Source organism: Suricata suricatta, chromosome 16 (assembly GCF_006229205.1).
Source record: "Suricata suricatta isolate VVHF042 chromosome 16, meerkat_22Aug2017_6uvM2_HiC, whole genome shotgun sequence".
Taxonomy (NCBI): domain Eukaryota; kingdom Metazoa; phylum Chordata; class Mammalia; order Carnivora; family Herpestidae; genus Suricata; species Suricata suricatta.
In genome coordinates, this window is record NC_043715.1 from 19838793 (window position 1) to 19865642 (window position 26850).

A 26850-nucleotide genomic window follows, 5' to 3' on the forward strand; every position below is an offset into this window, starting at 1 on the left:
AATGAACTGAGGGTTGAGGGGGAAGGGGGAGGGGGGAAAGAGGTGGTGGTGATGGTGGAGGGCACTTATGGGGAAGAGCACTGGGTGTTATATGGAAAACAATTTGACAATAAAATATTATGGAAAAAAAAAAGAAATACCACACCTCCTCAGAATGGGCTTGATCAGTGAGAGCTGTTCTTGTCTCCATCTTTCTCTCCACCTGTCCTCCTTTTTTTCAGGCTGTGAGCCATTGACGGAGTTTATTGATGGCTCCTCTGGGTGAGAGGCAGCTCAGTGAGCCTCAGAGAGGGAGAATTTTCCTTTCTGGTTTGTCGGCATCACCCTGTGAAAAGGAAAAGAGCAAGCGAAGACAGCCATGCCTCTCAAGCTGGGATGCAGGAATGGGAAGAGGAGTATGTAGGGGATAAATCAAAGAAAATTGTCTAGAATTGCTACAAACGAAATTTGAGCTTAACAAGTGCTGGAGCGGTGAGGCAGGATTTGTGCCCCTTTTGCTGAAACACAATTACTGTGCCTCACAGGGGGAGGCGGCTCCTTGACAGACTCTCAGGGGCACAGTGCACTAATTTCATTCTGCCCGGGACCAGAGACTCCCAGCCCTTCCCGAAGGCAGAGCGCTAGGCAGCCCCAATCAATGCCATTTCTTTCTTATCCCACCTCTTTCACCAAAAATAATAGGCACTGTGTGTTGAGCCCCACCCGTAAACCAGGTGGGGGGTACACTAGTACTTGATTACATCAGTGGGAGATCACACATGAGGGTACCTTCATGGGGCTTCTAATGCCCAACTTCCTAGGTGTTCTTTTTGGACTTGGGAAACGTATTCCTATTGGTCATGTAGCCTATATATGTATATATGAGCTAGCTCACAACAACAATATAACCTTCCTTAGTGACCTTCTTTAAAATTTTTTAACACTTTTAAAAAAATATTTGAGAGACAGAGAGAGACAGATCATGAGCAGGGGGGGGCAGAGTGAGAGAGGGACACACAGAATTGGAAGTAGGCTCCAGGCTCTGAGCTGCCAGCACAGAGCCTGATATGGGGCTTGAACCCACTAACTGTGAGATCATGACATGAGCTGAAGCCAGATGCTCAACCGACTGAGCCACCCAGGCACCCCATTAATGACCTTCTTTAAACCAACCTTAATGATAGCCCCTGGAGTAAGACCTAATCATCTCCATGTTATAGAGGAGGCCATTTATTCAGAGAGGTTAAACAGCTACCTGAGGTCACACCGCTCATCCATTCAATGCCTCCTTTACACTGGCTTTGCGTCAGCCGCAGCCAACAACTTGTCCAGAGACAAGCATCAGGCTGTGTCCATTTCATCAAGACAGATAAATCTTCAGGGATGTGTTGCTTGTTAGAGGTAGATTCTCCTGAAATACTCCTTTGCTATCTGTGAAAGGCAGTGATTCAAAGATCCTTGCCAAGGGATCATCATAAATCCTGTTTAGACAGAGAAATCCCTAAAGGAAGAAGGGTTTTTTGCAGTGGCCCACAGCCTGGAGTAAGAGTGTCCAGAAGAGGAAAATTTGCAACAATGCTTGAATGGGAGCTGAGAGGCTTATTTACACGGGCAGTGACACAGATGTCCCGTAAGTAGGATTTGATGAAGAGTCCCCACTCGCCCCACGTGGAGAGTGGGGAAAGGGCTTTATGACAGTATTATCTGAGAGGCCACAGTCCCATGTGGATTCCTGTGATCCTCTGCCTGAATGGCTGCTTCTCTTTCGAAGATCAGCAAGTCTGTCTGCTGTTCTACCCCTACCCCGGTGAAAATTAAAGGTCTGGCTGATAGCCATTTCCTTCAGACCTCTGCCCTTTCCCTTTAGTCATGCTGGCCAAGCAGACTGGCAACGCACACCCCCACGTGCTGGGGAGATGAGCAGATTACCAGCCACACAAGCAAGGGTCCACCATGTGGAAGACACAGGGCTGTGGGCTGGAGGCTGTGGGATACGGGGGAGGTGAGCAGGAGAGAGAGAGGGAGAGAGAGAGAGAGAGAGAGAGAGAGAGAGAGAGAGAGAGAGAGAGAGAGTCTACAGGGATGCTTGATTCCTTTCTCATGGATATCCCCAGGTGCACATTTTAATAAAAAGTATTAACCATTTCCTCCACCTAAGGATGGAAGATGGTTGATTAATTCCCTAATAATTTTGCATTATTCTGTACAATAATTAGGAAAGGTTTATAAAGAAAAAACACTTTTCCGAGAAGGGCTTGGACTTAGCAATAAAAGGGAAAATTACAAACAAAGGTGCATCTGCAAGAGCTTCTTATTAATGTTCAACTTCTTGGGCACATTTTTTGACTTTGGGAAAAGTGTCATTTTTCATGTATCTTACATTTGTATGTATGCATCGTCTCAGAACAATAATCGTGTAAGGTAGACACCATTCACATTCCAGACAGAGAAACCAAGGTTCAGAGAGATTAAGTCACTTGCCTGAGGTAACACAGCTGGTAAGCAATGGACCCTTCATCTGAATGCCAGGTCCTTAAAGTCCAGATCTCTGTGTTCTTGTTTGTCCCTTAGGGTTTGTTGTTGTTGACTTTTAGCTTATGTATTCATTTTTTGAGAGATTGCAGGAGAGGGGCAGAAAGAGAGGCAGAGCAAGAATCCGAAGCAGGCTCGACCATATCAGCCCAGACCCTGATGCAGGGCTCAAACTCACAAACCTTGAGATCAGGACCTGAGCCGAAGTCAAGAGTTAGACACTTAGGGGACTGAGCCACCCAGGTGCCCTAACCCTTGGAGTTTTAATGAAGGGGAGTGCACGATGGCTGATTAAGTATACTGAACTGGTGCTGTTTTATTACTCACAACTCTTTCCTTTTAGAGCCCGGGTGCTTTTGCAGTGCTAACCAGTGCACAGCCCCATCCTAGTGACATCCCTGCCCCTGCTTTCACAGACTGGTAGAGGATCAAGGGAAATACAAAGTTAAATGAACTCCCCAAAGGGCAGTCACTAGGAGTCAATGGGTATTTGCTTTGTTGTATTTGTTTGATTTAGAACAAAACAAAACAACAAATGTTCCCTGCCTCTGGGTCCAAGGACTTAGCTGCAGATTTAACAACAGCAGTTCCCATGAATAATGAAAGAGTTTCCAAGTTGTCTGCAAACAACCAGGACATCAAAGAGACACACCAAAATGAAAATCAGGTGTTTACTTCCTCTTACCAGTGTCCCAAGCTTCAGCAGGATCTTGGCCATTCTCTGGGCAATTATTGGATACACAAGATCTCAGCCCCCTGTGAGACTTTCTGGAGCAGAATGTGCATTTTAATAAGGTCCCCAGGTGACCTAACAGTGGGAGAAGACTCTCTGAGGAAAGAATGCTGGGAAAGAGGAAGACTTACCCCCCAGCCAGAGCCAGGGCTAGGATGAAGTGAGTGAACACTCCAGGTCCAAAATTTAAGAGTGCCAAAAGCAGTGATCAAAGGTAAGCAATATATAATGCAGTATCTCCAGAATGCCCTTTAAAGTTTTTTTTAGAAGTATCCAGAGACCTCCTTTCTGGTTCCCTGTGGGAGAGGGCATGATAAACTACTGGAGGGGGTCTGGGAGCTTTGCTTTCCATTTTCTCTAAATGTTCGAACGTCTCAGCCAGTGAAATTTCGTGGAGTTGTTTCCATTTTGACCTGCATACCTCTATTTATATTATTGGCTTTCCCACAACGGTGATTATACACAAAGAATGTTGCATTATAACCTGAATGTTTAAGCTCCAAGTTCAGTTCGGCTGCCAAACATAGATCATACTAATGATGGTGCTAATGATCGAGGCAGGTAGCATTTACTGAGCGCTTGGTAGATGCTAAGTGTGTTACATCAGTAACTTACTCACTTTTAACAAGAACCCTATAAGGGAGACAGTTTTAACCTCCATTTTAGTGATGAAGAGATGGAGGTCCCCAGAAGTGGGATAACTTGTCTGAGGGTAGAAAGAGGTAAAATTCACATCCAGGCAACTTGCTTCCAGACTCTACCCTTCTTACTACTTCACAAATGTAGAGTAGAACGGTGTGAAATGAATTTATATGATACTCAAGGTTCTAAAGCAAATGTATGCACGCTTTTCCCTTCAACGTGTATTAGGTTGCCAAGTTTTTTTTATTCTGAAAACCTGCCCCTTTTTACATTTTTTATGTTGAAATGTTTTTTAAAACAATGGATGAGAGTTATACATGATGGTAGTTGCCTTTTAGAAATGTCTGTAAAATTTTCACTGCCATTTTCTTTTTAAGTAGGCCAGGCTGGGAGGGGAGAAGAGGCTCTTAGTTTTAGGGAAGCAGATATCTCAGGATCCCCCCTGCTGTGCTGGGGGCACCAGTGAGGCCTGGTGGGCGACCTTGGCCCCACCCAGTCCCTCTCTGTGCTTCTGCTTGGCCTCTCAGGCTTGTGTCTGGGCGGACTCATTAGCAGTGGGTGTGTGTCTCACCACAGTGGCTCATTCACAGGGCTCTCGGCCGCTCCAGGGAGCGGGCCACCTCTCTGGCTGTCCGGGGAGGCCGCTGCTCCGGGCTGTCCAGAACAAAGCTGGGCTGCAACCTCTCACCACTCTGTAGCATCTGGTGTCCTGACAGGAGACGCCCTAAGATCAGAGAAGAAAGGAATCTTTTGAGATGGCATTGTCACCCTGGATTCTGTTTCTCAAGGAAGATTCTATGTGGTCAAGAGCTACTCAGTGACTTTTGTGACAGTGGAGTGAGTAGGCACTGGATTTAACAAGCCCGGCCTCTCCATCTGCCAGTCTGAGTGCAGGTGCCAGCGATGCTGCCCAGCCCAGATGAGGGACGGGAACGATGACAGAGAGATCCCGGCAAAGGGCACTGGCTGTGTGGACACCACTTTAGGTCGGCAGTGCTGTTTTATTTATGTCTTGCCTATGCTGTAGCGCTCTGTCCCCCGATACGCATTTGCTGTGGCTGCGTGTCCACTCAGGTCCATCTCCATGGGATTCAGGCTTTTTTAAATCCCAGCTTGGTTGCTGCTGCCACAGCCATGCCTCAGCAGCTCAACATGGACTAGTGATCCTATCTCAGGAGTTTGTGAAAGTTTGTTCTGGTCTATCTGAGAGAAATAGCATGGACCGGGCCCCCCTGCCAGATTGTAGAGTCTGGGGACACATGCTCAGGGCACTGTTTCCATCTTCTGTCTTTGTCTGGTCTCCTCCTCATTAAATCTTCTAGGTCTGTGGAGTTGACTATCAATTGGTGCCTGACCTAGTTACAGAGAGCCACTTACGTTACCCCTGGCTCATCATAATAAATGGATTACAACAGTTGGTTCACTATGATTCAAAATAGACTCTCTTATTTTAGCATCATATCTACCTCCTTGGACTATGTGTGTGCGCATGTGGATGCATGAAATGTGTATGTATGCTTGTGTGTGTGTGTGTGTGTGTGTGTGTGTGTGTGTGTGTTGTGCAGCTGCCCAAATGAAGACTGACATTTTCCGTTGCTATGTTGGGACTTTGCTTTTGGACAACAGTCCTGTGGTTTTGCATGGAATAGTTAATGAGCTTGCTGGTTTCCCTGAATTGATCCCCTTTCATTGTCTACTTGGAGCACTTTCTCTGGAGCAGGGATTCTCACGTTTTCTGCTCTTGGTGTCAGCTCTGTTTGTCTCTCTAATGCCAAAGGGCACCACAAAGTTACTCAAAGGACCTTTGGAACTGTTTGTTCAGTGAATGAAGAGCTCAGTTGGGGCAGTTTCTGGGGCAGCACAAGTTTCCCCCTGGTTCCTGCTGCAGCATTGCTGGCCCGTCACTCAGGCTTCTGGTTTTTGCCTCTGCTGATCTCAGAAGCCACATGGGAGGCTGGCTTTGTCAGTGTGTCCCAGAGCCCATGACCTTTTCATCATTTTACCTTGCGTTTTGAAAGATACTCCCCAAACAACCTGTATTTATAAAGTAATAACCAATCTGTGTTCTCACTTTTAATTAATCATATGTACATAATTGCCAATCAGAGCCTCTAATCAGTGTGAGTTAATCAGTGTTAACATTTATTTATTTTATGAAGCATCTTCTATGTGACTGACCTATGCCAGGTGCTGGAAACAGAAAAGTGAATAAGATTCAGCCTAGACAGGGGCTTTCAGTATATAATATTCTCGTTAAGTTATCATTTTAGTTTGGGGAAAATGTACTGAGCCCCCTCTGTGAGTCTGGAGCCGAAGTGAGTGTCTTCCATATATTATCTCCACTAACCTGCGACTTAGGTGCCACAGGTCCCACTTTTCAGATGAAGAAGCTGATCCTTGTAAACTTGAGTCATTTGCTGGAAGATATACATTTAATTGCAAAGCAGAGGCAGGATTTGAGCCCAGGATTGTCCGACCCTAAAACCTTCCCATGGAGATTATATTTAAAACTCCTTGCCTGCTTCCTTCTCTCTCCTTCCGGACAGGTGTTTGCTGTTGTGAGCTGGAGGGTGCCCTATGTTCTCTCCATGCTTTCTGGCTTCTGGCTTAGTTCTTTCCCCCCAGTTTTACTGAGATAAAATTGACATGTAACATAATGACTTGATATATGTGTTATTTTGTGAAATTATCACCACCATCAATTAACATCAATCACCTTTCACAGTTATACATTTCTTCTCCTGTGATGCGTATGTCTTGGAAGATTTACTCTCTTAGCATCTTTCACATATACAATATATTATTGCTTTAAGTTTCTGTTTATAGCTTAGTTTGAAATATATAAAAATGCTGAGTACAGATGAATTTGTTGCGCCATATAATAAAGGAGATTTGAGGTTTCTAAGACCTTGTGGTCACTCATTTCTAGGTATTTTTCTAAATCTTTTGAAATGTTTATTTTTGAGAGAGAGAGAGAGAGAGCGAGTGAGCATGTGAGAGAGGGAGGGACAGAGAGAGAGAGAGGACACAGAATCTGAAGCAGACTTCAGACTCTAAGCTGTCAGCACAGAACCAGATGCAGAGCTCGAACTCACCAGTCATGAGATCATGACCTGAACCAAAGATGAATACTCAACAAACTGGGCCATCCAGGTGCCCCATTCCTAACTGTTTTGATAGGGAAACAGACTCTCAGCGGGCCAGGGGTTTGCCTGTGGTCCCAGTGTAAGAGCCCGGGCTTGAACTCCGCCCCCCATGAGGTGCAGGCCAGGTGTGTTATTTACAGCCCATTACCTTTTTACTGGCTCGTTCTTCTGGATGAGGTGGCAAATCTTAGGGGATCTTCTGTGTAACTCTCTAACTCTCTAGGCTAGAGGTAAGAGTGGCAAAATTAGACTATGAGACAAGCTCATTAAGGGTAAGGGTCTAGTGTTGTTCATCACTGTGTCTCCACCCCCCAGCATGGCCTCCAGCCCCCGGCCCACGGAAGGTGGTCAGTGGGTATGCCATGCAGGAGTGAACTGGAAAAAATGAAGAGGGCTTCCGGGATGGCCATCTCACGTTACCTGTTCGGTCGTTGCTGACCTCCCTTCTTGGAGTCTCCCTACCAGAGAATATTTTAGGATCAAATTGATAATATCAATATTTAATCTGGCAGCTCAGTGATTCAGTCATTTCATATCGTAAACTATTTTCCTGTTTCTATGTTGGAATAAATTAGCTGGTTCTTTTGGCATCTTGAAGCAGAGTCGTTTTCTTTAGTATTTTCTTTTTTGTTTTGTTTTGGGTTTTTGTTTTGTCATGTTTTGTTTCTGGCTGCACAGGAAAGGGATGGGAGCACTCTGTTGCCAGACCATGGGTTCACTTTGGGTGTGGCGGCTCAGGTATTTACCCTGCAGAAGAGACACTTGCACCTAAATGATGAGAATTTGTCAAATTAAAAATTTGTGTCCAGGACGTGTGTGTGTGTGTGTGTGTGTGTGTGTGTGTTTAATTATGTAAGTAATGAGGAAGAAGAAAGGGAAACATCACCCACCACAGTTCATTGACTCTGACTCACTCCTTATTTTTCTCCTCCCTTGCAGTATTTAATTTAGGAATATTTTTACATTATTGTAATTAGAGTAAAGATTTTCTTTCATAATGAACTATGTTGAAATGGCCCAACATAGTTTTCCGCATTGCTTTACAATTCACATAATTGTGGCTTTGGGAAGGAACTGCTGCTCTAAGCAGGGTGTGTTTAAGTAAGACACTACTTAAACATTCTCCTATTACAACAAGGCAATTTTGACTTTACATGAAAAGAAGGTTATTATTCTTCCTGGGAATCTGGTGAAATAGAGTAGGATTAGAAGAGATTGGCAATACCTAGAAGACCCTGTGCTCAAGTCAGTTATTCCATATGAGTCATGTTACAGCTCCAACACCCTGTTTCCTTGATGAAATATGCACATAGAGAAACCTGGAATTAGTACCGTAATTTTTGGCTACTTTTCTTTTTTTTATTTTTATGGTTTTTATTTATTTTTGAGAGACAGAGAGAGACAGTGCGAGCAGGGGAGGATCAGAGAGAGAGGAGGAGACACAGAATCAAAAGCAGGGTCCAGGCTCCAAGCTAGCTGTCAGCATAGAGCCCGATGCTGGGCTTGAATCCACAAATCGTGCGATCATGACCTGAGCCGAAGCTGGACGCTTAACCAACTGAGCCACCCAGGCACCCCACTTTTCTATTTTTTGAAAAATTTTAAAGTTTATTTATTTTGAGAGAGAGACAGAGAGACAGACAGAGAGAGAGAGAGAGAAAACAAGCAGGGTAGGAACACACACACACACAAGACAGAGAGACAGTGAGATCCTAAGAAGGCTCCATGCTGTCAGTGTAGAACCTGATGCGGGGCTTGAACTCCCAAACTGTGAGATTCTGACCTGAGCCAAAACCAAGAGTTGGACACTTAACTGACTGAGCCACCCAGGTGCCCCAGTATTCTTTGGAATTTAAATAATTAAGATGACTTATGAAGCAAGCACCCTTCCTAATTTGCTAGAAGCGTTTTCTCCATTTCTGAAATTGGGAGGCGATTAACTTTTAAGGCAGAACAAAGGCGATATAATTATGACCACTCAGGAACCTGGTCTTAGAAGCTTCTTCAGGAAAACCAAACCAAACCAAACTAAACAGGAAATGCAAAAAGCTGTTGAAGTAAATCCTGGAGCTCCCTTGCAGGTCAAACCTGTTAGGATTAGTCCTTTAATGAGGTCACACTGTTTTGGGGATGCCTCTACTGAAAGGTTCTGGTAATGAGTCGACTTGGAAGAGGTTGAGAGAGCTTTCATGAACTCTGCTTGCATCATAATTTGGCAAGGTCACTGGAGAGAATCTTCTTTAGGACACTAAAAATAGACAGTCTCCTAGATCCAACTGTGCTGTCATCTCTCCTTGCCTGCTTTTTAGTCACATCTTATTTGGGGAGCTCTCATTTTCCTCGCCCACTGGCCTCCTTTGTAACAATGCATTTGCTTCAGATCTGCTGCCGGATCCCGTTTGCTGGGATGATAGTGAAGGCAGCAGATTCCAGTGCCTCATGCTCACCTGCCTGCTTGACCTTGCACTTGGATCCATCTTCCTTCCTTCCTTCTGTCCTTTCTTCCTTCTTTCCTTCCTTTCCTCCTTTCTTCTTTCCCTCCTTCCTTTCTTCTTTTCTTCCCTCTTTCCTTCTTTCTCCCTTTCCCTCTTCCTTTTCACCTTACATGATCCCCAGTTCTACACATTTATCTCTTCAAAGAGACTGGCATATAGAGATGTTCTGTATATGCAATAACTGAGTAAGTGGGAGGAAGAATGAATGAATGAAAGAATGAATTGTCAGATCTCCAAGAAGTCAGTGTTCTACTGAGAGACCCTTGGGGCTGGGAAGATCCCTGACCCCATTAAAGGCATAGCTCACTACTAGAGACAGTGTGAGCAGGGGAGGGTCAGAGAGAAAGGGAGACACAGAATCTGAAGCAGGCTTCGGGCTCTGAGCTAGCTGTCAGCACAGAGCCCGACGCAGGGCCTGAACCCACCAACTGTGAGATCATGACCTGAGCCGAAGCCATCGCTTAACCCACTGAGCCACCCAGGCATCCCTGCACACCCTTGCAATCCCCACCCCCTCATATGTAATCTCTTTACTTCACCTGTGTGTTCTGTCGCTGTCTAGGTGTCTGTCTGTACTTGTACACCTCTGTCCATATCTTAACATGCATATCTGTTCAGAATCAGGTTCTATAAGAATTCAAGGGAGCCATTTAACTCCTAGATTCATTATTTCTATTTTCTTTTCCTTCTTGATACTATGGATTTCATTTATATTTTTGTAAGTAAAATCTGACCCCAACCCTATTATGTATAAAGTGGATAAAACATAGCTGTGGATTAAATAGAAGAAAGCAGGAAGAGGCAGGGATCCCAGACTTCCCCATACTGCCCATACCTACCACAGCCCCTACAGTAGCCTTTGGGGGTACCCGGATTACCTAGTCTTATGATTTGTGATGTCCTCCAAGGTGAGGTCTGGTATCTGTGTTTCTGGTGAGCAGCAAATTCAGATGATTATACTACAGCAGGTGGGGGCAGGAGAGGACAACAGCATTTCTGCTTTTTACCAGTTTACAGGGGTTGGGAGAGGCAGGCAAGTGGTTGGGAGAGCAATTCCCTAGAACAACCAGGTGTCTGAGGACGTGAGGTCTGAATGGCTGATGGAAATTATAAGCCATAGATGTTGCCTCTCATCCTGTCAAACACTGAATGTCAGCTCTGACCTCCGCATGCGTGTGCTGGTCAGGAGGGGTCCTGAGAAAAAGTCATGATCCAGTCTGTTTTATCAACCTGTTTAAGTTTTCTGGGTCCTTTGTCACTAATTGTTTACTATTTATTTTTCTGTTCACTTTCTAACTCTACCACCGGAAGAAAGTCTTCAAGAATACCAGCCCTGTCTGTCTGATCCTCTAGTGTCTTGGCTAGTATCTGGCACCTAGCAGATGCTCAGGGAACACTGGTTCACAAGATGACTGGTTGGTAGAGATGATGATGCCACAGTGAGCTGAGTGTGTGTGTGTGTGTGTGTGTGTGTGTGTGTGTGTGAAGTTGAAAAAGGAAGATGAGTTATCAGGAGGAAATAACTTAGCCAGGGCCTTAAAGGACAGTAACGTTGATGAAGAAGAAGAAGAATGTGCTTTTTTTGTTTTATGTTTACTTATACTTTTGAGAGAGTGAGAGACAGAGCATGAGTCGGGGAGGGACAGAGAGAGAGGGAAACACAGAATCCAAAGCAGGCTCCAGGCTCTGAGCTGTCAGCATGGAGCTCGTCATGGAGCTCAAAATTGTAAACTGTGAGATCATGACCTGAGCCAGAGTAGGACACTTAACTGACTGAGCCACCCAGGCGCCCTGAAGAACGTGCTTTCTGTGCAAAGGCCAAGGTAGGAGTAAAAGTAAGGAAGAGTGGGGCAGTGTGGTAAGTTGGGCAAAAACAGTCATTTCTGGGAAGGAGCTGTCCTAGGTGAGGCTGACGGCCAACTGACTCCCTAATGAAGGGCCTGCCTGGGGAAAAAGCAGGTGGTGATGAGGGACTGAAGTTAGAATGCAGTTGGCGGGGGCCTGGGGGTCTGGGTTTGCACCCCCACAAGCTGGGTGACTGGGGTACGTTACCCATCCTCTGTGTCTCGGATTCATCCACTTTTAAGTAGCGGTGATGGACGTGACAGTTTGAGCACAGGACCTAGAACAAAGCAAGGTTTGGTTATTGTTCAAAGCAGCAGAGGCCAGACCAAGGAGCTCTTCAGTGCTTTGAAACCAGGAGCGGGCCAAGCAGACATGCAGTTTAGAGTAAACAGGGAGCAGCGTGTGGGGGATGGGCCGGCTCTCAAGTCCTCCAGGGAGACAGATGCTGCAGGTAACCTCCTCCCTCCCTTCCTTCCCTGACCTGCTGGAGACTGCAGACCCCCCTCTCCCATGCTGGGGCTGCCATCATCTACCAAGTATTTTATCCTTATGTTCACACTAAGGATGTTGCTCAATGCCTAAGGCACGGTCCTCTGGGTGGGAGCAATGGGATGTGGCAGCAGTCTGTGGAATGGCTGTGATGAACTGAAGACCAGCTTTAACTTCATGAGCTTGGAGTTCCTGTGCCTGGTTGCGTGTCCTTGTCCCTTTGTGTGACACAGTATATGACTTCTCTGCCTGAGCCCTGCATATGAACCTTCATTCAGATTGCTGTTTCATGCTGTCATTTCTTCTTTTTTCACTTTTATCATGTACAGCAGCACTATGTTTCTGTACCACATGCATCTCTGCAGGTGGCCTTAAACTTCCTGTGGAATAAACCCAGGTATGTGTAAAATGTGTGCCATGAATGATGGGTAGAGGTGCAAGGTGGATTCTGTGTCCTGTGAGTTTTCAGCTTGGTTTCTCCTCCATGAAGACATAGATTCTTGGAGAGCTACTAGACTGCTCCTGCCTCGGTCACCAGGTCTGGACTGACATTTGTCACTTGGTTTAATTTCATTTCTGACCTTGGAAGAGGACCACGGTCGTTCCTCATGGGCCCCTGCCACACCTGACCAAGCACGTGGTTTTGATGAGGATGCTGCAGAGAGACGTGGGATGTCAGAGGCAGGGTCTGTGCAGGGGTCTCCTCTTCACCCATTTCCTACTCGGGGCCTCAGTGTCTCCATCTGTAAAATCATCATCGCCGCCCCCCCATTCAGTCATTCATGCTTGTCCTCAAAATTCCAGGCTACTACCCACACTGTTACTTACTTAATATTTTCTTTTTGACTCATTCTGTTTCTCTTTCAATATTTTTGAAGAAAATTATATCCTGGGGCACCTGGGTGGCTCATTTGGTTAAAGAAACATCTGACTTTGGCTCAGGTCATGATCTCGTGGTTCGTGAATTTGAATCCCATGTCAGGCTCTGTGCTGACAGCTCAGAGCCTGGAGCCTGCTTCAGATTCTGTGTCTCCCTCTCTCTCTCTGCCCCTCCCCTACTCATGCTCTGTCTCTCTTTCTCTCAAAATAAGCATGAAAAAAATTTTTTAAATTATATCACTACCATTGATGGTAAACCAACATCTCTTGTGATAGATAGAAAGTATCCCCCAATAGATATAATTAAAAGAAACAATATAATTTAATCTATTCTGAGCATGAGAGTACTGTCTCTAAAAAGAGATTTGTTTAGGAATTATTACAAATGGAGACTTAATGTTTGTTGAGATCTGGATTGAAAGAGAATTGAAAGGTACTTTCCTACATACTGACTCATTGTCACTTAATGCCAAAAATAGTAATAGAATTTGTGAGACTCCTATTGTGTCTGGCATTGCACTAATTTCTTCATATAGAGTCTTTGTAACAGAAAACTGATAAATTTTTGATCATGATGATGCTGACTAATAATATTTAGTGAACAGTAAATTTGTGCCAGAAACAATAGTGTAATGTGTGTCATTATCTCATTTGTCAAAGAAGGTCCATTTTATAGGTAAAGAAAAAGAGTCCTAAGTTATGGAACTGGTGAGTAGTGGAGCCCCAAATGGGATCCAGCCTTCCAGACCTGAATTCCATCCCCCAGCAGGGGCTATGCTTCCTGTCCTATGTCTGGCTCCCTTGCTTGACTCTCCCTCTGTTTGCTTGCTGACATACCACTTGGTTTGGCCCCTGGACAGGGTCCTCTGGCTTTCTCCTAGGTGACCAGACCATCTTGACAGGGACTATGAAACCTAGCTCTGTCTACTTATCACCACCACTATAGCTAAAGGGAGACCCCCATGTCCTCATGGTCTTCTGTACATGAAGTATCGTTATAAATATTGAGTTCATCATGGAACCAGTTGGGCCCATGAAAGGCCATTGAGAGGGAATGGGTCCAGGAGATCTGCCTAGCTCAGTGTTCCCCCACTTGTGGTCAGAACCCTTCTGGAGGGTGACTGGGTACTTTCAGCAAGGGACGTGATAATTCCAATTACAGAACTCCATAGACTCAGGTCAAGAAAGAACCTTATTGACCACCCCAGTACCCAAGTTAAAATTTATAAGTTGTTGGATAAGGAATGTGGTTTAAGTATTTCCAGAGATAAGCAACCAACAAATGAATAGTATATTTGTATGTACGTGTGTGTGTGTGTGTGTTTAACTTTACACACTTACAATATCAGACAGCCACAGATATCAAAACCAAGAAGGCATAAAGAAAACCTGTTTCAAAATCTAGCCTGGTTTTCTTAGATGACATCATAGGATAGAGATTTAATAAGTCGACATCGTAATGGAAGATGTCACGGAGCGATGGTTCAAGTTCTAATAGGACGTTTGCCTGTCACTTCGACATCATTGGTCCAAGCCCAATCTAGGAAGATGACCCAACTCTACACAGCTGCTGATAATGTTATTTCTGTCTTTATTCACAGTTGTTATCAATGAAAGCAGTAAAAGCAGACTTCATTTGTAATCCTTTGAGTATTTAAAAACGGATGAAGGGGTGCCTGAGTGGCTCAATCAGTTAAGCATCTGACTCTCGGTATCAGTCAGCTCAGGTCATGATCTCAAGGTTCTTTAGTTTAAACCCGCTGTCAGCATGAAGTCTGCTTGGGATTCTCTCTCTCTCTCTCTCTCTCTCTCTCTCTCTCTCTCTGTCTCTTTCTCATGGTTCAAACCCACTGTCAGCATGAAGTCTGTTTGGGATTTTCTCTCTCTCTCTCTCTCTCTCTCTCTCTCTCTCTTTTTCTCAGCCCCTTCCCTTCACACTTTCTCTCTCAAAAATAAATAAATAAACTTTTAAAAACATAAATAAAAAATGATGAAAACAAAGGAAATAGAACATTGAGGGTATGTGTGTATGTGTGAGTCTGGGGGAATAACCTAGATAAAGCTTTCTATGGTGATAATGTATAATTGATATTGGCATTTGAGTTTTCTGTAGATCTTCAAGAATGTCAAAATTTGTGCATACAAGTGAAGAATATTATTCTACCAATAAAATGCAGCAAAGTATAACTGAAACATTTAAATCGCCTGCTTCCCCTGCTGACCCCGGATGAATCCGGTAAACTTAATGAGGTGTGATGGGGATGCAGAGTGCTTGCTAGACTCACACCTGCCAGCTCATGTCAGCCCCTCTGTGGCCAAATTCACATCTGTGCCTGAAGGAAATTAGAAGTCCCCACCCACTGTGGGCCTTCAGAGGCACTTTGCACCTCAGTATCGGGGACTCAGTTCTTTATTTACCAGTTCAATTCTTCCAGAGCTATTTGGAAGCATTTAGTTTGTGACTTCGACCAATGGACGTACAATGGAGGAGAAAACACACACGTTTTTGCCTTTGTGATGCTTATGAGCAATATGAATTTGTACAGTTTGTATCTTCAGAATCAGTGTCCAAGAAGAGGCATATGACAAAACAGCATTTTTCCTTAACTTAATTTTCATTGCAGAAGGATAGTCCCACTTAATTTTGAGAAACCTTGTTTGGTTTCATTCCAAGCATAATGGCCCCAAGAGAGAACACTCTCCTATAATATCATAAATCAGATGCGTTGCTACAGACTGTGCAGCTAGCTTTTCTTACTTTGAGAGGCAGTAGCAGACCCTGAGTATTTCCAGCACACAGCAAAAATTCTGCTGCGCTTGTGTGTGTGTATATGTGTGTGTGAATACTTCTTTGACTTTATGAACATGGCATTTTGCAAGTAAGTTGATTTCTTCGTTGTTTGGAAGATCCCCAAATTTGATATACTGTTAAATATAAAGTCTCAGGCCTTGGGTTATATGCTGTTCACTACTTCTTTGGAGGTGCCTCATCAGCAGCTTCTCTCTCTGTCTCTCTCTCTCTCTCTCTCTCTTTCTCTCTCTGGATAGTTCGGTAGTCTGGTAAAGTGATGGAGTCACTCATCACTTAAAAAAAATCATTGGACTACTTCCCTAAATTAGTGCCCTAATGTACGTCTACAAAAACAATTGAGTATGACTGTTGGATGAATCGCTTTGATTCAGACTCCCTGTGTCCAAATCCTGGCTTCACTGCTTTGTAGCTCTATGAATGAGGGCACTCTACTCCATCTTTCTTAGCCTCAATTTCCTAGTTATGAAATAAAGAAAATCATAGTACCTGATGTATAAGATTGTTATAACATTACATTATGTATTATGTGAAAGTACTTAGCCTGGGACCTGCACATTACAAACTCTCAAAATTACAAAACACTAATATTTTCTCTGTCTGTTTGGATTAAGTTGAGTCTACATAACACCTGGCCCCTGGGAGTACAGACAAGATGAAATTGTTCATGTCACGTGTACATGACTATAACCATGACCTTATATACATGGCTAGAACCATGCCCTTAGGTGCATGACTATAACCATGTCCTAATGTACCTGACTATAACCATGCCTGTAAATCCTCAAAGGTGATTAAATGCTTCATTTGGCATCTGAAGTATTAGGGAAACATCAATCACATTTTTCAAACTCAGTTCTTACACAAACACATGGATTTACCATCAGTCAGTCAGGAAGAACCTGTTGGTTTTCTAGTCTTGTTGATCGCCAAATGTTTCCAAAAAGATAGCCTAAACTATAGATTTTAACTATTTTAGAAAACAAACCAAAACAGCTCAACATTGCTTTTATCAAGGCTGCATAATTTGGGCCAAGTGAGGACATCATGACACTCCTTAAAAAAATTACAAATCATATTTCTACTTTGACATCAGGTAATAAAAAGATTAGATTTTTATATTTTAATTTTTTAAAATATATAGTTTTATGATTGTGCATTTAATTACTACCATTCATCTATTTCTCTAATAAGCAAGGCTTTGTTGAGGGTTAGGCATGTACTGACCCAGGTCAGCCAAAATGAGTATAAGATGTAACTTCTTCCTTCCAGAATTTTTTTGAATGCAACGTTGGAAGAGGCAGACAGACATAGTAACAGAGCTCTTCCTGGCTGAGAAAAATCTAGAGGAACAAAGGTGCACAGCAGGCCTTACTTACCTGGGCAGGACATGAGGCTGGGGGCAAACTGGGGAGAGACACATAAGCTGTGTTCTCCAGGATGGACATCTCCCGACCTGAAAGGGAACCATTTAGAGTTTCAATGTGTTCAGATTTTTTAATGTAAAGATCATTATCCTCTAGTAAATGCTTCCCTCAAGAAAGGAGTTTCTGTTTTGCTGTGTGATTTACTATCAAATGCTGAGATGTTTGTTCATTCACAACACTGAGACAAATGGGTAAAATAAAATACACTGCAGGAGGGCACATTAGTGTTGTTTTGGGCATTTGTGGCTGTATGTGCCCTGACTGCTCTGTTTACCCCACTGATTCTTTCTAAAACTTTACCGGTGGACTGAAGGGACATCCCTGAAACCTTCTTTAAGCTGGATTTGCTTGCTACCTCTCCCTCCTCCCTAAAAGGTTAAAATATAAAGTGGCTGGTATTCTAGGGCAAAAATAAAACGCACTCTCCTGAAGAAAGCCTTTTTATTTTCCTTCTATTGTAAATGTTCCTCTCAGGTTCAATAACAGTATATAAACAGACTCTATGTATATTTGCGACTTTTACAGTGGATGTGCTTAGATTTCCCCCTTATTCTGATGTTTCATTCCTTTTTTATTCAGTAGAGAAATCATCATGGCAAAGTGGGAAGGCAACCCTTAGGAGCAAGGGAAATCTAGGTTGGAATTCTTATTTTACTATTATTAATTAGCTGTGTCATGTTGGGTAAGTTAATTTAACTTCTCTGAGGTTTAATTCCCTTCTCTTCTAGGAGGTAGGAACTGAGTAAGACAAGCCCTCTCCAGTGCTGATGGCAAGATTAGTTAAAAGAAAAATGCACGCAGACACACCGAGGTGGTGTAGATCGGGGGTATGTAGTAGGTGGCAAATAAAAGTGGAGCTTCCAGGATCACAATTGTTGACCTGTTAATGGAGAGAAATCAAAAAGACATCATTTGGGCAAGAAATAGGGATAAAATGTAGAGTAGCAGGAGGCTTGCTCATATGCTAGATGACTGTTTGTTTATTCATTTCCCAACGATATTACAAAGGCTGTGAATATTTATTTAGTTCTGCTCCCAATAGTCTTTCTAATAGGGAATTATTTGGGTACAACGAAAGACATTTGTAAATGCGGCTGATAAGACTGGCATTGGACAAGGAGTGTTTTGTTGGACACAAGAATTCTATTGTCCCTGGCTTCAGTTGTCAAGTGCCCGGAGAACCCAGAATTTATGGTGGCAGCACAATGGTCCTTTCAGGGCCCAGCGAAAGAGCTGTGAGATCCTGCTCCCCGGCTTTTCAGGGCTTCTAATCTTTTTATCGGGCCCGGACAATGCCGGATTCAGCCGCTGCCTGAGCCTCCTGACTGTCCATTGGCCGCCAGGTATTGTGCGGTAATTACCATGGTGACAATGGACTCTCTCTATGGCCGTCCACGGCGCTTTGGAAAATGGTGAAGGTTGTCACTTTGTATTAGGTGCCTCTAAAGGCATGGCTTACTTAGAAAAAGTGCTAAAGAGAAATAAAGAAAATCGTGTTAAGAGTTTGATTTAAAGGGCCACTGTGTCAAATCCATTTGGAGCCCAGGACTTCTTTATGGATGTTTTCTTGTAATTATGGTCAGACATTGGGCATCATCCCTGTCCAGGTGGTGAGGAGCCGGCCTTGGAGGTTTTGCAGGAAGGAATGAGTTGTGAGCAGCTGGCAGCCCTGAACATTCAGTGAGAACAGAAGTCTGAGCTGAGGCGGGGAACTTGGAGGGATCCCAGAACTTCTTTGGGACTCAGTTTCCTCCTCTGCAAGAGAATGATGTGGGAAATCCTTGAAGATTAATATTAAGGATATGTTATATATGATGTACACAAAATACACGAATATTACTTCTCTATAGATGCACATACTTCTACCAGAGAGCTTTATGAATAGCAAATCTACGATAAAAGGTAAAACTACTTTTTAAATCATGCACAATGGAAAAAGCACAATCTATATCTTTTCATAATCACAGCTACTGATTATTGAGTGCCTCCTCTGGGTGAGGTTATACGGTTGTTATCACTGTTCTTAACATAATCCTACAAAATGGTTATTATCTCCATTTTATGCTGAGGAGATTGAGGCTCAGAGAGGTCTAGATTTCTCAACGTCAGACTAGCTTGGAAGAAGTAAAGCATGGATATTGTTTTTTGAGAGAGAGAGAGAGAGTGTGAGCACAGACACCAGCAGGCAAAGGGCAGAGAGAGAGGGAGAGAGAGAGAGAATCCCAAGCAGGCTCCACACCATCAGCACAGAGGCCGATGCAGGGCTCAGTCTCATGAACTATGAGATCATGACCTGAGGCAAAATCAAGAGTCAGATGCTCAACTGACTGAGCCACTCTTGTGCCCCAAAGCATGGATTTTAAATTAAATGTATCCTCACTGCTTTCCCCCATTTAAAAAAAAAATCAGAATCTATAAACCGATCTTACAAAATATGTTTCACCATATGGTTTTGGAACTTTGGCAATAATTTCTTTACAGGAAAGAGAAACACCCAGTGATGATTATTAACTGGATTTATTCATTTTTTCAACAATGTCAGGAACATATAACACCGATAAAAGGAAGAAACCCCTGCTGACAGGATCATCTAGTGCCCCCTTCCCCGGCCACAGAACAAGAAAAAGACACAGCAGAATCAGCGAAACCACTTGATCTTTCCATCACAGCAGAAAAACATATGGCCTTGCTTGACTTCTTGGCCAAAAATCGGCAGTTTCAGAAACCTGATATTTCATTTGTTTGTTTAACTGTAATATGTTTAATCATAGTTCGGTTCAGTCACTCCTGAAATCCCTTGTTGTACTGTTATACCAAAACGTAGTTTTCTGGGGTGACACACTAGAGGAATAGCATGATTTACCCCAGGAAGTAGGTCTCACTGTGGGTTCTCAAATCTGGCAGGAAAGGAGTGGATTGTTGGTGATCCAATCCCGCTCAGCTGCTTCCTTGCTCTAAACACTTGGGCCCTTCCTGCTTAGCCTGAGTGTGTTTACCTGTAACATGGAGCTGTCACTGTCCCCTTGACCTCCCCTGCTCCCCTCAGTAACAACTCTTTCCCTTTGCACCTGCCACCCTCGGTGCCATACCCACACGAGCACTGCATACACAGTAAGTGGCCCGGGAGCCTGGAGCATGTGTTGATGGATGGGGACTATTTTAATTCACATATACTTCAGCCCTTCCCCTTCCCCGACCCCAGCACCACACAGTGTTGTTTTTATTGTCCTTGTACTGTTAACAATGAACCTGGCCCCTGTCTGGCCTGCCTGAGTCCACATTCTCAGGGAGGATCCATACAAAGTTCTATAAGCCAAAGCATATGATGTAGAGCAGAGATTATCAGAGAGGGACAGCAGTATGACTCATGGGTCAAAAGAAAGCCTATGGATTCGCATGAACGAGCCTTCTAAACACTCGGAGTTCGGCAAGAGAAGTCTGCCACAATCATATCCCAATCCTTCCCTGGCTTTTCTCCTTGCTTTTTGGTATGCTCACTAAGGATCTGCTCTATCCTGCTTGACGCCCTTGGCTTCACAGCATTCTTTTTCCTGATTTCTCCATTTCTCTGTAGTAATATATTGCATGTCACGTCTGTGCCCCTAGGAGGCTCAGGGCTTTGGGACCGCTGAGCACAGCACTGGATGGGGCTGGAAGCAGGCAGTGACTCTGTCCTGGGAGAGGGCCCGTGACAGCACACAGGCCTTGAGAAAGGAAGGGGAGTCACTCTGAGAGTAGGTGGGGTGGTGGGGAGCCACAGTGCTGGGTTGCATTTCCCTGGCTCAGAAGGGAACACATGATTCCAAGTCCTGGGGAATCATGAGCTGTGGCGGAGAGGAGGGAAAATGAAAATTCCAAGCAGGAACTGCAGTGCAGAAAGAGGAGACAGGGAGCATGCATGCATAGCCCTCTCATACCCATTCGAGTCTGCTGAAAGTGCAAAAACAGCCAGTATTTCTTCTGTCATTGTTTTCTTTTCTAAGAAACACGGTACAGCCGTATAGCAACATTTCCCACAGAACCTATATCCCCTTTTTCTCGAATGTTTGCAGTGATCAGAATTCATAGACAATTCACCCGGCTCTTTTTGCTTTCCTTCCAAAGCTCTTAATTGTCTGGGCCAGGTTTTTGGTGAAAGTAGTTTTATAGGGGATACTTTGCAGGGAGGTAAACAATGTGAGGCAAAGTGGGACTTCAATTCGTTTTTATGGATTTGAGAAGTAAACTTTGAAAAGCACACTGGCTATTCACTGACTGCATACAGGGGGAGGCAAACAGAAGGAGCATAGTCTATCATGTCTGCCTTGCTACATTCTGGTCCCACCTGGGGTGTTACTGGCCGCACACTTTGGGGACGAGTCTTACCCTTTGAGTGGTGAGGTGAGATACCCAGATGGGCTCATGACAGCCAGAGTGGTGATATGTGTTTAAAGAGAATACATCGGTGAGGCTGGTAGCAGATGTCTGTTCCATTTATGGTGTACTAGTTCTCCAATGCTGAGTAACATGCTGTCCCGAATTTAGCGACTTCTAACAATTCACTATTACCTTTTATAGTTGAGTATAGTGAAGTCATCTGGGTGGTTTTTACTTAGGGTCTCTCACGCCGTGTAGTCAGATGGCTGGAGTCACAAGAAGGTTTGACTGAGCTGGATGACCAAGATGGCATCTTTGTCTGCCATCTGGCACCTCAGCTTGGATGCTTAGAATAGCTAGGTATGGCTGGGCATCTCTCTCTCTCTATCTACGCAGCTTCTCCACATGGCTAGCTATGCTTCCTCACAGCGTGCAGGTCTAGAATAGTCAGACTTCTGACATGACAACGGACTTCTCCCAGATGAAGCTTTCCAAGAGAACAGATAGGCTACACGATTTCTTATGACTTAACTTCTGAAAGTATAGAGTGTCACTTTGCTGTGTCTCATGGGTGAGTCAGGGACAGCTCAGATTCACGTGGAAGGGGTGATGCAGCATGAATACCTGGGAGTAAGGTTTACCTGGGAGAGGGATATTTTTGGAAACTAGCTCAACATCCAAGGTGGTCACAAAGTAGGGTCCTTCATCAGTTATGGGTGGTATGAATTGTCCATGTGGCTTTTTCTCTATGATTGGATGCCATGTCCATCTGGTAATAATCCCAGTGCAACTGGGATCGACATCCTAGGAGTAGCACACAGTAGGACAATGTTCTCACTACCGTCACCAAATCAAAATGCTATGGACACAGTTTAGATTTATAATTTATCTTCAGCCATTCGCCAAGAAGGGTTTTTGCTTTTTGCTGTTGCTGCTGGTGCTGCTGTTATTGTTGTTTAGCAGAAGGCATGTGTGTGAGGAGCTGTTGGAGGAACCAAGATGAGCCAAGGAAAAGTGGATTCGGAAGCACAAAGGAAGCATAATAAAGAAAGTCAAATAAGAAGCTGTCTCAGTTCTGAATGCAGACTGGGTTGATCCTAGAAGGTAGAAGCCCTAGAGATGAAGGACATTCAAGAAATCCTTTATGTTGTTGTGTTAAAGCTATGCCAGCCACCACCTTCCTTGGTTCAGTGCCTCAGTTTTTGAACACGACAGCTGTTCAGACACTCTGTGTTCGACTCTTCATTCACTGAACAGATATACATTGAACAGCTGCTCTGGGCTAGGAAATGTGTTAGACACTTTGAGAGATATGGAGATGAATCAGACCAGAATCTGGGCAGAACACAGCCCCCACACGGAACCCAGAGTGTGCTGTAGTGCGGGGGTGGGGGGAGGGGAGAGGAATGTAATCTTGATCAAGAATTGCAGCTGTCTGCTCAGCTCTGCTGGTGTAGGGAGGACATCTCCTATCACCGCTGCCACCCGCTGTCACTCTTTGCCCTTGAGACTGTCATTCTGCAAGGATCTGGCGGCACTAGAACAGTGCTTCTCCCTCGTGGAGGGAAGGTACCTACTTTGGACTCAGAATGTGGGCTGTCTCAGAAACTGGCTCCAAAACTTCATATCCCCCTAAAGGTTTGTTGTTAGTTCTGGAGCAAAAGTATGTGATGTATGTAGCATGTTATAAGAGGCTGGGTGAATGGCTACCTTTATCTTTTTGTCAAAGTACCAAATGCACACACAGTCACACCGTCTTTTGATACCTTTAAACCCGTGGTAGGTTTTTCCCATTTTCCACACAATTGTGATAATTTGTTTACATCTCTCTCTCTGCATCTGGGATATTCTCCTCCAAGAAAAGTCTGTCTATACAACTGTGCATCCCCAATGTCGAGTAGTGTGTCATTTTATTGATTCATGTCACTTTTAGATTAATAATGGTCCTTTCACTTTTTGCAGAAATCACTGTATTTTTGGCTCAGTGGCCTGTGACACTCGTTCCTGTTGTCATTTGTTGAGTGACCAATCAGATGGGTGGAGTGTGTTATAGAAATTGGCAGCAAGTATCCAATGGGTGAAGAAGGTAAGATGGACCTACTTTACTGTACTATGTATGTGGAGATGGAAATGATGCCTGATAGGCCCCTCCCTCCAAACTGCCTTTGTTTGAATCTTCAACAAATCTAAAGCAGAATCTGAGACAGAAATTGGACTACTTTCTTGGGCTTTGAGGAATATGATTATTCACTGTTGTTCTTGGGTTCTCTTTATTGAACATCTGTTATATACTAATACAAAGATGATAGTTTTTTGTTTGTTTGGGGGGAAGTGGAGTGACTACAGAAGATTCATGGGAGAAAGAAGGAACTAAAAGAGATTCTTCAGCAAAGATTCAGTTGGATAGACTAAAAAAATTGCCATGTTGCCTTTCCCCACCTCTTCTTCTTTTGAAGGTAATTCTATAAATTTGAACAAGGTGGCTTACATCCCATGGCCAGGAGACTTTTAGACCTCAAAAGACAGAACCCAAGATCATAAGCTAAAAGGCTGATTTCAACTCCCAGGCTCAGCTCTTCTATTCAGTATCCTTGTGCCCTTAGATTAATGAGCTCTTTTCTAGGCAACAGGGTAGTGGGACCTAGGGTCTTTAACAGGTCTTAAGTTTTAGGATTCTATGAATCCAGTTATATCCTCTATCTTTTCAGTGGTAACTGAAGCTATTTTTATGAGACAGACTAATATCCAGATAGAAATTTAAGAATTAATTCTACCAGAAGGACTCCCTACATTTTAGGGTTCTGTACCCATCTGTCTGTATGTCTATGGCTCATCTCCATGCAGATGTCCACCAAGTACCTTAAATGAAGAGACCAAATACAAGTCATGCTTTTCTCCTCTAAACCTTCACTTTGTCCTGTGTGTCACACTTCAGGGTATCATCAAAATTTTCCCAGATCAGAAACATGGGAAAGGTACCATATGCCTCTCAATCCCTTACCTCCAACAGCCATTTATTCCTCTTGATTCTTACTGGTGCTACTCTGATTATCTCTGAAATATAGATATTTTTAAATTTCTCTTTATCCTCACTGCCATCATCCAAACATAAGCCTGACCCTCTTTCTCCAGGATTACAGCAGTTGCCACCTGACAGGTCATTTTGCCTCTGGTGTTACTTCAGCTCTAGCCTATTCATCTTTCATACAAATCCTAAACAATGTTCCTACAATAGTCAGGATATTATTTTATTTTTCTGCTTAATCTTTTCAATGTCAGAGATATGAATTCCTTAATAAACTTCTAGGACCCCTTCCGTGACACGGCCACTGTTTGGCTGTCTAGATTTATCTGTACACCCTTACTGTACACATCCACTGTAAGATTACTGTAGGGTACAACTGTCATTTTCCCAAAGCCCCATAATTTCTCTTTCCTTGCAGGTGAACTCTTCTGCACTTTGTGTCTTGGCTTGCACCTTGCTATGTCTAAGGAATTCTCTCTGATCCCTGAAGACTGAGCAATAGGTGTCTCCTAGGCAACACCTTAGTAGTCCAAATTTACACCGTTTACTATGATGTCAACATTGGGCTGTAGTTGTCTGCTCAATTGGGTATCTTCCCAGCTAGACCTGGAGGTTCTCAGGGATAGGATTTACTTTGGGACCTTCTGCGTTCCTAGCTGCAACCACTGTATCTGGCCTCAAGTAGGTTCTCAATAAATATTAATCAAACATCTGAATAGACACGTAAGTATACTTTGAATAGAAAATGAGGAAGGGGAGCTGATATTACCACAGAGAAAAGTCAGAATAATGGCAGCTAACAGGTATTGATTGCTTAGTACGCACCAGGCAGATAAGATCTTTAAAGGCATCACCCCCCATAATCCTTGCAAAAACCTAATGTGATAAGTACTATATGTATCCAAGATTTTCTAAATGAGAAAAAGGAGCCTTTGAGAAGATAAGTAGCTTTCCAATAACCATATTGCATAATTTTTATCCTTGGAAGTTCTTATCATTGAGAAGTGTGACTTTAGCTAGAGCCTATATATTTTACCACTCCCTTCTTTTCTCTTATCCCTGAGTGAATCTGCTCTGTTAGGACAAAAAAAATATTTCCTCCACATGAGGCAGGACTCTCTTCTTGAAGCCCACACAAGCTTTTGTTCCATAGATGGTCATTCCCTGTAATTAGACCTGTAAATCTTTGGCGATTTTCTGGGTATTTGTACACTCATATTTTAATGTGAGTCTGTTTGAGGACTAAATTCAAATTTGGGGAGGTCCCCCAACTCTTTCTCTCCTACTCTGATTGATGTTTGTTATGGTAATAAGCCAATGAAACCACTCTTCAAGGAGCAGAACAACCCTTCCCTGCAAAGGCACCAGTAGGATCTGCAGTGTGTGACTGACTTCCCTCAAAGTAGCATATTTTGCACTCACTTGCTCCCAAGCCTGGCTCAACAGATGAGATGCATCCCTCCTGTAGAAATGTCGGTGAATGGTGATCATCTCATTTCTGCCAAGCCAAATGGGTCTCTTTCATTTCCTTGGGTGAATTCTTCAATAGGATATGCAACTGACATTTCCTATTTTTCTAGATAATAGGCACAATTAGAATGAAGTATCAATGAAGCAGAGTCAGAAGTTAAATAGAAAGTACTTGAATTTGATTTCTGTTCCAGGAAATCGGCTAGGTTTTTTTCTATTTAAAAATTAAGAACAGCCTAGTTTGAATAGTTCTGCATAACTTCTTTCCAAGGAAAGGAAAGTAAACTATACTAATGCTTTTAGCATCCTTGAAAAAAACCTATAGCCTGGTATAGACAGAATGGCCATTTGATCTTTCAGGCTAAGATTCTGTTTACAGAAAGGATTTTACTTTACTTTAACTTAACTTTACTTTACTTTATTTACCTAGAAGAAAGGAAAGACGGTTCATGATTATACTATAAGGTTTTTGAAGACCAAAACAAAATAAGCCAACAACTTAGGCTCAAGACTCAGATTCTTGGCCCCATCAGTTCACAGTGCCAGCATTTCTTGAAGGCAGAGATGAGAGGGGAATTCCCTTTTTCCTGGGGTGGGGGAGGTGGGGGGTTTCCAGTCAAGTTGCTTTGTATAAAGTACTCAAAATCCAAGTACGGAAGAAAAAAGAGTGAGATCAGGTAGAGAGAAAACTTTTCACAAATGGTGATGACATGGTTTGGGCTTATAGGCTCAGCTCTCAGGCAGACCTCCAGAGAGATCCACTTGAGCTTCATTCCTGGCACACATTTTACTTAGGTGTCTCCTCAGAGCAAGGAGGAATGACCTGGGGTCGCTACAGGATAGGGTTTCTCAGCCCTGCTCCCTGGCGGGGCTTTTATAGTAGGGCACGGGGGCACAGATATGAATGTCTTGAAGTGAAAAGGATTTTCCCTTATGTTCATGAGAAGCTTATACACATTGAGATTCTCCTGAATGGTAATCAGCAGGGGCTAGTGGTCACAGGTCATCCAATTATCTTTCATT

General features: G+C 43.6%; 1 protein-coding gene across 2 annotated transcripts in view; it reads left to right on the forward strand.

Moving 5' to 3' along the window:
• CDH11 (cadherin 11) overlaps positions 1 to 26850 on the forward strand; it is a 204898-nt gene that overhangs the window by 40807 nt on the left and 137241 nt on the right. For both annotated transcript variants that reach the window (XM_029925553.1, XM_029925552.1), the window contains exon 2: positions 23295 to 23418. The gene's annotated coding sequence lies outside the window, so the exon portion shown is untranslated. The remainder of the gene's footprint in view (positions 1 to 23294; positions 23419 to 26850) is intronic.